The following is an 11,090-nucleotide window of genomic DNA, read 5'->3' as shown; positions in this document are numbered from 1 at the left end:
TTCCTTTCCTTTCCTTTCCTTTCCTTTCCTTTCCTTTCCTTTCCTTTTTTAGGAAAAAAGAACATAGGAAGAATGTATGACAAGAAGTTAAGTTAGTATCAGGAGCACAGGTGTTTTGACTGTCCTCCTTCTCAGGGACTCAGAGTTCAGCAGAGGGTGCAAGTAGGACTCTTGCTAGCATTGGCTTTTGGGTCTGCTTAGGATGTGCAGCTTATTTGGTTTCTAGGAGGTCCAGTCCACTGCCCTTCTTTTAACTCGGCAGACTATGAATCAAGGCAGCCATCAGTCTTCCATCACACTAAACAATGTTTAAGTAGATCACTTGTACTTATAACCCAGATAGCTTTTAGTTGCAGTCATTAAACAACTCTGCCTCCAAACATCATAAAATACAAAGAAAGATTCCTCCAAAGAACAATATATTTTAAAATAAACTGTACATTAAACTACAGTACTTTCAATCCCTGGCACTTGATTTCAGGAGTCATTCAGATTCAGTCATTCAGACTCCTGACTTGAACTGCTTTAAGCTTGCATTGGACTGAGGAATATGTCAAGAATATAATCACATCAGTTATGCTTTCCTTCCAGATTCTGAATGTGCTTTCATGAGCCCACTTAATTAGTTACCATACCCCTAGCATAGAAAGGATAATTGCCATCATGAGTCAGGCATTAAGTGGGATCTAGAAATACCCCAGGAGGCATCAATATTTCTCAGATTTTCAATATTTGATGCTGCATGACTATTGTGGGGTTTGTAAGGATTTGTAATTTCCTCCAGAAGTGAAATGAGGTGGAATATATCTCAGCTACTCATAACAAAGTAAAGGCTTGGGAGACCCAGTTCCAGCTCCACAGAGATACATCTTAGTTTTCCTCTCTTCCTTCCACAGTTTTTTTCTAGTTATATTAATTCCTTTCTGCTTTCTCTGATGCAGGAAACATTTTTATGCTGATAGCACACAAAAAGTTCTTTCTTGTTTCATATATACCAGTGAGGTTTGAGCCCTGTTCATTTGCATGAATGGTTAAATCAATGTATTTTGAGGGGTAGACAAACGCTGTTGCCTCCTGCTGTCAGTTTTTGCCTTTTCCTCAGAGAATTTTGCTAAATCCAGCTGATTATTTCTCTAAAATATATTCAGATTAATTTGATTTCTTTAGGTTACCAGTCTACTCCAGTACTTGTACCTCTGGTTCAAGGCCTCTTTTGCGAGGACTCACCTTCATCCCTAGACCAAGTAGTGCAAAATTGTTCAAATTCAAATTACTCAGAGCTAGTCCCATCTACCGTGGATTGAACTCATCCACAGGACATGAAATTTGAAGTGTCTTCTGAACTCCATGGGCTCCATATGTATATACAGGTAGAGTTTGCATGTTTTTAAGTTGCAGGTATGTTGAAGTATGTCTTCGTGTCTTGTGTGGGTATTGGAGGGCACAGTGCTCCTGGGAGTAGTGATGGAAATTGAAACTGTACAGAAAGCATCAATCTTAAGTAAAATATTATCCATATTTCATATAAGCAGCAGTCTCTTTATAAACTACACCAGGAATTTCTCTTAGAAAAATTAGTGTTTCTGTTTTTTTGTTTAAAAAAAAAATCCACAGAAAAACTAAACATCATGGAGTATGGATAACCAGGATGTGGAAATGGGAAAGCTAACTAGGAAACTAAGATTTTTTCCTCTGCAATCTCAAGGGTACTAAAACTATCCAAATTTCAGGGTCAAAAAGTATCTTTTTCTTGCATAACATCATGTAGGAACTTTAGTCACCTTCCAGTGAGGGATTTCAACAGGCATCGGGTAGTATCTTGTCCCAGTTTCTGGCTCCTTCCTGTCATTGGCACTGACCTACCACTGTTTGGTGTACACTTTATTTAGGTGGAGCAACCAGTCTGATGTCACCACTTGTCTTATAGCCATAAATGTACAACTTTCATCCCTGGAGCATTATAGATCCTCTGAATTGAATGGTTTTATTAAAAGAGAGTGTTATTTGATCATATCTGTAACACTTTACTGTGAAATATAAATGCAGCGAACATAAATTTACATTGCGAAGATGACCTTCGCGTGATTAGTTTCTAACTTTTCAAGGTTTGACTTTTTCCCAGTAAATTCAATTAAACAAATAAAAACCTATGCATTGATGTACTGGGTCTGGCTGGGATGTTAACTTTCCCTGCAGCAGCCCATACAGTGCTGCACTCTGCACTTGGAGCTAGAACAGCAGTGGTATCACACCAGTGTTGTGTCTGCTGCTGAAAAGTGCTGGCACAGCATCAGGACTCTCTCTAACCCTCCTAGGGGGTGGGCAAAAAGTGAGAAAGAAACATCACCAGGGCAGCTGACCTCAACCAACCAAAGGGATATTCCATACCTTATGATGTCATACTCAGCAATAAAAGGTGGAAAAGGGAAGAAGAGGGGAGGGGTGGGCTCTCGTTGCGAAAACGTCTGTCCTCCTCCCGAACACGGGCTACATGCATTGAGGACCTACTTCAATGACGTGGTCAAGCATTGCTCATTTGTGGGAAGTAGAGAGTAATTTCTTTCCTCTGCACTTCCACATAGCCTTTACTTGTTTTGTTTTGTTATTCCCTTTCTCCCCCCCCCCCTTCCCCTTTCCCTTTTTTCCCTTTAGTTGAATTGTTTAATTAATAATAATATTTCCTCAATAATATTTTTTCTCTTTAATTAAATTATCCTTATCTCAACCCGCGAGTTGTTCTTTCCTTTACTTCTTCCCCTCCTCATGTGAGGAGGGGGAGTGAGAAAGCGGTTGTGGTATTCAGCTGCCTAGCACAGTAAAACTACCACAATTGACTAAGCTACTTCAGTGTCTGAAAAATTTTATGATTCTTCTTCTCTTTACTTTTTCCCATTATGCAAATAATACTTTCTATAGACCACTAGCCTAATAGTATGTCCTCAAAACACACAAAAAATGCTTGAGACTGCAAACTGATGTTGTAATAAGGGTGGAGTTCCACAGAGTTTGTACATTTAACAAAACTTAAACGTGCAGATGACTAATATTAATAGATATTAAGGTATATGAGCTACCATAAAGAAATTCTTCTGACATTTGTTTGGGTTTGCATATATGTGTCCGTGCTGGCATATAACTATCAGAATTTAAAAACACTTGTAAGTACACAGATACTTTGGAAAAGCTAGGTGATTATTTTCAAAAAAATACTAAAGACGTGTTCTGTTTTGTTTTGTGTTCTGTTTTTTACAGAACAGGCCTTCTATGGATTTACATAAACATTGAAACTGACTCACAATTTGGCATACACTATTGGGATATATCTAGCAAGAATCAATAGAAGAAAAAACACTGAAATAATTTATATTTTTCTAGTCCCAGATATTGTTATGATATGGGGAGAGGCAGTGCTTTAGCAGTCTGAAACACCAATCATGACAAAAAAAAAACATGCTCTTAATGTACTGTCCTACCCTTTACTCAGTAGTATCATAGTGCTTCATTCCTTCATTTTGGCTCAGTCCAAAAGCTATTGAATTCAGAGGAAAAACCACCCACTGACTTCAGCTGGGAGATCAATCTCAAAAAATGTGTAATTAAATGGAGTAACAACCATTTTTTTTTTTTTTGCCATGTGTTATAAATCTCTCTTTCTTTACAGAACTCACAGCTTTATCTCAGTAGCACTAAATTAGAGTAAGAAAGGAAGAGGCAACTCTAACCTTCAGCTGGGAAGATACTGGGTTGTTAACTCTCACCACAGAAGAATATTTTTTTATTATTTTTTTTTAGGGGGGGGGTCCAGTCATCACGGCATGGAATTACGATTGGAGAGACTGAACCTGAGGCATAACCAAGTCACAAAAATGTGCAAATCTGTGCAGGTTGAAAGCTAGAGATCTGGAATCCCAATTAATCATTTGTCATGTTCTTGGGGAGAAATTTCTCTGCTGGATGGTTTTATGATACCTTCATAGAGTTGAGTCATATAAGTTTAAGATATTGTTTTGTAATTTTTTGTAATTGCTATAGCCTGATTTACCATTTCTCAAGTGTCTTTCCACTTAGTCAGATCTTTCACTATGGGGTAAAATGTTAAAAAAAGAAAAAAAAAAAGTCCAATTACAAGTTTCCTTGTCTAAGTGTATCCATCCATGTTAAAAGTTTGAAAACAAATTGCAGAAAAGTAAAAGAATAATATAAGCAGAAGCTGGAAGTCTTCCCTCAGTGTTACCGACACTTCTTGTGACAGAATTATCTGTCACAGGTTATGAGTCTGGAAATCAACAGAGCAGAAAGTAGGTAAAAATTAAGAATTTACATTTTTAATGTTGTCAGTAACATGAGGGGCTGGAAGGGCTTCCTTCTTAGTGATTTGGACACATGCAGCTCCCACTAATTTTGATGAGATTTTCATTCATAGATCATGAGGAAAACAATAAAAAGTCAGTGGAATCTTTGTACTTCTGCGATGTATTTATCTCTGGAATATCAACTTAAACTGAGAAAGTAACCTCAATCATCTGGATGGCTAAGCTTTACATAATCAAATTCATTCTGCAGATGACATAGAGGAATTCTGTGCATTCAGTCTACCTGAGCATTCTTACTCCTTGACTTCCCACTTCCATTCCTTATTCTTAAATACGCTAAAACAACATGTCTTCATTATAGCTGTAGAGTGCTCGCCATTGTCCTTTATTACAAAGTAAATGGCCAGAGGAGCTAATCTGGGTGAATTCCTCTCCTCTGCTAGGCTGCTGTGGAGCTGACGCTTGCTCAGCAAAGCGTCAGCTTTGATGATCAGCTTGATCATCCTCTAGATTAGTCTGGCTGGTGTTTGCTTGCATGGCAGGAAATGGTCAGGGCAATATTTTTGATTCATCTTTTTCACTGGGGACATTTTTTAAATTATTATTATTATTTTTTGTCTGTAGAGACACAGTCTCTGGACTTCTGGAAACTCCTATGACAAATGCCCCACCAAGACTCCTTCACCTTGGGAGATGCTGTAAAGATACGTTTATGGTACATCTAGCACAATCCTCAGCTAAACTTGCCTCAGGAACAGAAAGAGAGAGAATGAACTATTTAATGAAGGGAGTCCATTGACAAGTAGCAGGGACAATAGGCTGTCAGTAGGATATAATTTACCCCAGTAAAACACAAGGCTTATAAATACTGCATATATTTGGAGAGGAACTGAGGAACTGCTGGATATCACAAATAAAACCAGATCCTACATTGCCTAGAGTCTGCAATAATGCTTTCTTAAATTCAAGGCTTAAATTCCTAAAAAAAATAAAATAAATGTTAGTAGATGTGAATTTTAAATGCAGGTCCCACTGGTATCTAAAGAGAAGGAAAACAAACAAACAAACAAACAAACCAACCAACCAACCAAACAAACAAAAAAAACACACATGTAGAGTAGTAGCATTATTATTATCAGAAAAAGAGTAATAGTTTCTGAAAACATTGCCACTGTCTGTGATGTGGTATGAGAGAAAGGACTATACTAAAAGAGAAGCCCATATTCAGATAAGAGTCAGTGGGGTCACCTACATGCTAGTGAGTGCTGTCTTTTTGATCACACTGTGCTCAGATACCACATATGTTGTGTCTTGGATGTACAAAACTTTCAACAAAACATTGTGTAAAATACTGTAGATTATTAGCATGTTACTGTGGCAAATGTAGCAGTCAGAAAACTCACTGATACAGTCCTAAATGGAAGAAAATGCTTAGCAAGGGCAGAAAATATTGACCAGGATGTCAGCATTTATTTCAATATTCTTTAAATAAAAGTGAAGCATAGGCAAATAACAGCAATGTGCAGACATGAGTTTAACAGCTATTCCCCAAGGATGATACCTCTTCCAGAGAGTGTTTAATTAGCATTGCAGAGCAAATGAGCACTGAGAATACGCCTACTTCCTGGTATGGAGTTTTAACTGTCAGCTGAAAGGGAAAAGGATGGGTAGAGGCCTCCATAACTTAATTTCTACATTATTTTGTTGTTGCTGTTAAAGGTTTTCTTTAACATAATATTTGTTACTGAACACTGCATAACTCACTGTTTCACATTGTGGCATTTGTTTTCTCCATGTAGTGAATACAGTGAACACAAATGAACATATGTCTGAAGCCTCTGCTAAAGTTGGTGGATCATTCAAATCTAGACAATCTGAGTTTTACAGCTGATGCTAAATGTACCTGCTTAAGTGCTTGTAGCTTCAGTGAAGGAGTCAGGCAACGGATACCAATGAGATTTAGGAAGACCAGTGTCCATAGAGCAGTGTACTGTGCATGAATAAATACAGCAAAGTTTACTTATACCCCTAACATCAGGTTGAGTTGGTAAAATTACCAGGGTTATTATTAATTTTTAGTTAGGGATTGCATACAGTTCCTTTTGGCTTTATTGTAAAATTAAGTAATCACTGAAGCTTGGAAATAACTGAAGTAAATGGCAATGTTTCAGTCTTTGAAGTAACCTGATGACTCACAAGACAAAGAAGATTGTGGAAATGGGCAGACCAGCAGTTAGAGCAGGTATGTTTTCCTTTATACTTCAGAGAATGGTGCCTAAGATCTGGGGTGACAAATATAAATGAATCTCCTTTAAACTAGAGGCTGACCAATGCCTGAAAATGTGAAGTTGTAGGTCTTTTCCAAGCTTTTCTTTTCTGAGACGAGCAAGACCTACAAGTGTCAGTCTGCATCCCTTTACAGGTAGCTGTTCCATCCTAAAGATGTAAGAGCCAAGGCCCTATTCAAGAGCTTGTGGAAGCAATATCCACAGAGTAAATACAATTTTGGATTGAGGAAGAAATATGATAATGAGATTTAGAAAGGGAAAGGAAGGTCACTGAGGCTCAGAAAGCATCTGTGCTACCACAGAGGGCAACAAGCCTGCTTTGAAACAGAAGGAAGGAAGAAAGAAGTGTGAAGGTTATTGAGACTGATAAGATTATTTTGGTCCTGTGTAAATTCACTCAGGGTCAGAGCCTTTTGTTGACTCAATCACAATCACACAATAGCCGTGGGATGCTGTTGGGCAGGACTTTTCCTGAATTACCTAGGGTGCTCAGTCACAGCAAAATTCACAGGGAACTTGAGTCACCTTTGTCGTTACTGTGATCTGGCAACAGGATAACTACTTTCATAGCAATCCCACAGAAATAAATATATATACCTCAGTCACACAGTTTGTCAAATACATCTTTGTGAGACAAAACACTCCGCTGGTGTCTAAAATTCCCTCCAAGCAAAAAGAAACTTCCCATGCAAGATCACTCTAGCAAATTTAGTCCTACCTTGCCAGTGGTAATATCAAAAACCCAGGGTCAACAAAGCAACATGACACTAAATCTATTGCTTGATAATGTGCCAGCATTCCAGCAATGGACTAAGTAAAGTTTTTAAGAACAAAGTTTATATTTCTGGTCCTACAAACGTACTGCATACGTACACAAAGACAGACTAGAAAGATACATTAAAATTCCAAGGCATGTGCCAGGTAATTGCAATTGCCCCTTTGGGTTTCTTTTTGTTTGACTTTACGTGTGTGTATGCGCACGTGTGGAAACAATTTTTCAGTGAGAAGGCCAGTGTGTATTTGTATTCCAGATGGATTGGGGAAAAAATTAAGTTAGTAGAGTTAATGAATTCTGGCAACATCTCACTGCTTTTCCCAAAGCCCTTTTTCACACAAATTCTGTCCATTGTCTATTTTTGAGAGTATGTATGGGAAAAAAGGATTGTTTTATTATTTGATTTTATTACTGATTTTACTTGGGGAATAAGGAAATTAATTTATCCATAACTTACAGTTCATTTTCTGTTGTATTAATTTTAACTGTTGAAAAAGAATTTACTCTCCTTTAGCAGTAGATTCGGCTTTTGTATGAATTCAATCTTCTTTTAAGAGTATTACCTTCAGATTTTTTGTATTTGAAAATATTTTTTTCTTCATTGTGGGTGGGTCTTTGAGACTTATAGCAACTTTATTTTTAAGTTCTACCTCCTATTGAATCATTTCATATGTTGGAAAGAATTTCTAGAGTATACGTTTTATCTAGTGGTGTGCAAATTATAGTCTTTGTTTTAAACTGTAGTCCTGTTAATGATATGGTATGTGTGGTTGAGGCTACTGCTATTTTGATTTCAAGAACAATGGAAAGGTTATGAGGAATCTATAATCTTAAATGTTTGGAGAGCCTTAATTAGATATAACCTTTAAACAAGAGCCATACGAATTTCAAATCTCATGCAATCTCAGTGCTGCATAGCAAAGCTAGATTTGTTCATTAAAGCTCAATCCTACCTTTTTTTTTTTTTTTTCCTCTCCACGTGATACATATCACAAACAAGGAGACACCAGCACCCCACCGCTTTTGGGACTGGGGGCAGAGGCAATGAAGCTCCCTGCCCAGCCATGCATAGCTGCAGGAGGGAGGCAGTGCTGCCTGCTGCACCAGCCTTCTTCGTTTGAAAAGTGGGTGCAAGGCTGGGGTCAGGTTTGGGTTACATAATCAGGAGCTACCATACTTTTGAAAAAAGAGCATGCTCAACTTTATTTATTAGTTGATGACACAAAGGCAGCTCCCAGAAGAAAAGGGTTATTACCTGCAGTACCCAATAGCTCAATTCTTATATTTCATTTTTATTATTTTTTAATACTATGGAGGATTTCACTCTTTAAATTCCAGTTAATTCTCTCCTGAGTACTGTTAAGTAACAACTGAGGACAACAGGCATGCTTTGTAGGGCAGAGGAACAAATGGGAGGAACAAAATCGTAATCTGGGCTCCTCTTCAGAGGGAGCTGGAGACCAGATTTTTTTCTCCTCCAGGAGGCTGTGGTGTTGGCAGGATCCAGATGGTACACATACCTTGGCTGTAACCGTGAGGAGACGACCGGGGCAGACAAGCTGTGCAACTGCCAAAACCATTCAGTACTGAACCATGCTACTGTCCCAGTTCAGCCAGCGCTCTGGAGGCTACATAACATCCAGCCTCAAATCAAAGTGTTTCTTCCACATAGGAAGCACACTAACTGCTGCAATACACTGTGAACCAATATATGGCAGGAACAAAGGCCAAACGTTTTGCTGATATTGTTTCCTTGTCAGTTAAGCCTGGAGTCCTCAGTCGTCTGACACATCCAAAAGGTGATGACCAATTGTTAACAATCCTGTGAGAGCCTTCTCCCGTCAGTTCTCAGAAAAACAAGGGCTGCAGTGACGGCAAGTCACAGGATGTTATTGGATCCTTGTATGGCTTCAGAGATGTGGGAAGCAGAGTGTGCGCTGTTTTTGGAGGATGAGCGATCGTAAACAGGAAGCTTTGCAGGGCACAGCTGAGTCCCTGAGCCCTGTGGAAGACAGAAGGAGAAGTCTGCTGAAACAGGTAGCCACTGCCAGCATTGCTTTGTTGTGGCACAGGCAGCCTGCTTGGATTTCCTAAACATCCATAGTTTAACCTTGTCATTGCTAGTCTGTCTGGCCAGCCCTCACACTTGCATTTTTAAACCCCTAGGGAAAAAAAAAAAAAAAAAAAAAAAAAAAAAAAAAAAAAAAACACTACATGTTCTGAAACCCAGGGCATGTCGGAGGTACTCTAATAGCAAATGCAGGCTTTCTTCAGACTTTCCACTCAGGAAAACACCTAAGTTACCAGAGAGTTGTTAAACCAGTATTATGCAGAACTACTGCCAGTATTTCATTGAACTACTTTACTGTTAGTTAATTAGAGACCCAATCATTTCAGCTAGTCCCTAACATTAAAAGAAAATTGACAAGCAGCAGGAAAACTGCACAGGGAAACGGAAGGAACAAGGTCCCTACAAGGCTCCAGCATGCCTGCTCAGAAACTGCTGGCAGTCCACACACACACAAATGAAAGTCACTTGCCCAATGCATTTTGGCTGTGCAGAGAACAGCTAGTATACTCACCCTGGGCAGATTCAATCTTCTCAGCCCTGCTCCTCCCTCTTCCCCAAAAATCATGTTACAAAAGCTATTCCTAAAATTATTCCAGTTCTGCTGGCATTAAGATGTATGAGCTTAATAGCTTGTCAGAGGATCATGGGAACAGATAAGTGCTCCAGCACATCTGCTATTGTTGCTATTTATTATTTTTTTTTTCAGCACTCACAGTTGCCAAACGACTACTGAACAAAAGAGCATCTCTGACAACAATACTTATGGCACAGAAGAAATAAGTAGAGGAAAACACATAAATTTAGGAGTTTGCATTTTTATCATTTGTACCGCAAAGACAACGCACACGTACATTTCCCTATCAGGACTCAAGAAATGCAAATTTAACTTGTATTATTTAAATTCAATGCAGTCACTGTGCATTTTAACCCTCTAAGGCAAGCAAATTGTCCCCCAGCTGGCCACTTACTTGTTACCACATCTACAAGGCTGACTCAGGGAACAGGATCCTGGTATGCAGGTTAGAGCAAGGCAAGAAATAATGGTTTGTCCTTCCTCTTGAAGCTCCAGCACTGCTGCCTGTCATGGAGACCACATGGCAGACGTGGACACCCAGAACCATTTTTGCTACCCCAACTTGTTACAATTGATGTCCTGCAGTACTACCATTGAAAGACAACTCAGCAGTCTTATTTTAAGCCATGTATCACAAATAAAAATACCTTATTTAGAAGGGAAAATAACATCCAAATTCAAAAGGTCTTTTTTTTTTTTTTTTTTAATTAATTGTCCATTATGATTTATGTACTGCTCACCATAGATTTTGATTTTACAAACATGAAAACAGAAAAAAGAAGTAGCAGACAACCTCGCAACTGAGAATAAAGATTAATAATTCTAACCTGCTCTAGTAGAAACTGAGAAACATTTTTTTCAGGGCAAGACATATCTTGCAAAAAGAGAAGTTAGCAGACAGTCTTTTTAGCCAGCTTTATTAGCTAAAGAATACCAGATCACCAGTCACACAAGGGTATTCTTCAGATTCTTGTAAAATTTAAACCCTCAAAGGTTAACAAGAAAGACAGACAGAGGCATGTCCTGGAACACCTGTAAGCCCCTCTGTAGAAGGTTAACTTAGAATCAT

At 38.6% G+C, this 11,090-nt stretch overlaps 1 long non-coding RNA gene across 1 annotated transcript; it reads right to left on the bottom strand.

The window, feature by feature from the left end:
• Positions 1–8,789: 8,789 nt before the first annotated feature.
• On the bottom strand, positions 8,790–10,644 carry LOC118163394. Its single transcript, XR_004749023.1, has 2 exons — positions 10,416–10,644; positions 8,790–9,538 (listed from the first exon to the last, which is right to left on the bottom strand). It is a non-coding gene; the product is annotated as an uncharacterized LOC118163394 (long non-coding RNA).
• Between the last annotated feature and the right edge of the window lie 446 nt (positions 10,645–11,090).

This window comes from Oxyura jamaicensis, chromosome 3, assembly GCF_011077185.1.
Source record: "Oxyura jamaicensis isolate SHBP4307 breed ruddy duck chromosome 3, BPBGC_Ojam_1.0, whole genome shotgun sequence".
Lineage (NCBI taxonomy): Eukaryota > Metazoa > Chordata > Aves > Anseriformes > Anatidae > Oxyura > Oxyura jamaicensis.
This window is presented reverse-complemented; position numbering and strand designations above follow the sequence as displayed.